Source organism: Sapajus apella, unplaced genomic scaffold, assembly GCF_009761245.1.
Source record: "Sapajus apella isolate SASKATOON/1434 unplaced genomic scaffold, GSC_monkey_1.0 scaffold6, whole genome shotgun sequence".
Lineage (NCBI taxonomy): Eukaryota > Metazoa > Chordata > Mammalia > Primates > Cebidae > Sapajus > Sapajus apella.
In genome coordinates this window covers 18,078,818-18,081,292 of record NW_022436946.1, presented here as the reverse complement: position 1 = coordinate 18,081,292, position 2,475 = coordinate 18,078,818, and positions in this window count along the sequence as shown.

Below are 2,475 nucleotides of genomic sequence, written 5' to 3'. Positions count from 1 at the left end.
AGCATGTAGTACAAACAGATCTACCATTGAATGAATTTCTTATGTAAAGTTTGAGAATTAGCTTGAACTTTAAAATTGTATAAATTTGGCTAAAATTGCATAATTACTAAGGTCTTAGGAACTATGATAATTTATAAAATAGCATATTTATATCAATTCATAGGTAAATATTTTGTATTTATAGATTATATAAGTAAAATTTCTGAGGCTTATGTATTCATGCCTGGTAAGTTTATATTCTTCAGAATACCAGGAAATACCATGTTTATTTTATTCAAACCATAATTTACTAAAGTAATTCTCTAGGAAATTGGCCAGTAACACTAGTAGGTGTTTAGGAAAAGTTGCTGATTGACTGGTAGATAGAATTTTAAAAATCAGTGCGGCTGTCAAAGTTACCTAACGTTAGGCATAAAAGGATCTTAGTGTGAAATGCTTCCAGACTAATACATGTATTCAAATGTCCCAAATTAAAAATCAGTCAGTCATTTATTGCTGTTTACCACTCAATGAAAGAAATAATTCACAAATATTTTTAGCATTTGGTATATTTCTAACATTGTGTTAAACACATCAAAATGTAAAAAGATACCTGGTTCTTGCTTACAACGGGGTTATGATCTATTTGCAGAAGCAAGACATTTATGGACTAAAAGTTCAGCCAGTGGTCCTCACAATTGTGTGACTTGAAAACCACAGCACCCAGAAAACTGATGGATTGGTGTAATGCAATGTCATGACCCTGAAATTAGAATGTTTGAGGCACTTTGAGGCACAGATGATGATAGAGCCACACTTTATGAGGCTTGAGAGCTCTTGCTCAAGTGTCAGTAAGTCAGTAGTTAAGTCATTAGGTGGAAATAGAAGGATATTGCACTAAGTGTTTCTAAGGAAGAAATAACTAACCTGGAAAAACCCAGCCTGATGTTTTTTATGGACACAGCTGGGCCAACGGATGAAGAAGAGAGGAGCAGCATGGGCATTCCAGACCTTATTAATGATGACAACAGTCCTTACTTTGGGGATGCGGTGGCATGTGGAAAAGAGTAGATTGGCCGTTTTGACCTGAGTCAAAATGGGGATGATTGAAAGATGCAGGAAGGGACTGTTTTGTAAGAGACAAAAATCCTAATTTTTTCTTCTTTCTTTTATTCTAATGTTGAATACGTTGCTTTCATTTCCAGTCCTCTAGTATTTTGAAATGCACACATACATACACACATCTCTAACATATATATTACTCTGTTGCTCTATACTGATTCAGGGCTTAGAGAATGTTAAGAAGACATTTACTGACTTACAGGGTAAAATGAAGAGAGCCTCAAAACTAAGAATTAGTAATGCTTTAATTTTTGTTATGCTTCTGTTTCTCCTCTTGCTTTAATAAACGGTATGTATATATTTTTTTTATTTTTACAACCTGCAAAATGCCAGGCATATGGAAAAAATACAAAGCACAATAAATATGCATTGAATTCAAGCACCGCTTTTATGATTCTATGCTTTGCATACAGTGGACATCCAATCACTATGAAGTAGTGGAAATATTTATGTTGACGAGAAAAAACATAGCTAAAGTTGTTACTTGAGAAGCTATCTCACAAATGTATTCATTTGTTTATTCATTCATTCCCTTAGTAATGGATGCATTCACTGGATACTGCTAATGTGAAGACTATTAGTCTAATGGTGATTTTTTAATTGATACAAATATTTATGGGGTACATGTGATATTTTGTTACATGCATAAACTGTGTAACGATCAATTCAGGATCATTACACAGTCTATGCGTGTAACAAATATGACAAATATTTAACAAAATATTTAACCTATAAAATGATAAATACTTGAGGTCATGTCCAACACTTGGGGTGTCCGTCACCTCGAGTCTTTATCATTTTATATGTTGGAAACATTTCGAGTCCTCTCTTGTACCTCTGTTGAAATGTATACCACATTGTTGTTAACTATAATCACCCTACTCTGCTATCACACACTACAACGCATTTCTTCTACCTAACTGTAGGTTTGTACTCATTAACCAACCTTTTTATCTACCCACAGCCACCCGCTAATGCTGATTTCAGCAGGAGTTGCATGTCTTTATATCTTTGTAGAGTCTGACCAACTTTTACCCATTTGTCAACTCTCAGAGCCCATATCACTTTCTTTTTGTGGCTCTCTAGACTGAGCTAGGTGCTTATCCTTCCACAGCCCTTCTCTAAATATGTAGAGATTTGTCTGTCTGCCTTACCAGATGGGAGCTTCACGAGAGCAGAATTGAATCATTCATCTCCATGTCTTTAGTGCCAGCCTCAGTGCCTTGTCCCTCGAGAGTTTGTTGAGTATTTGTAGAACAAATATAATCTTTAATGATGGTGTTGTCAGATATCTGGCTTTAAACTGGCAATTTGGCTTTTAAGTGCTGTGTTCAGAAAATTAACTGAAAAAATAAATACTGGAATTATGTCAGT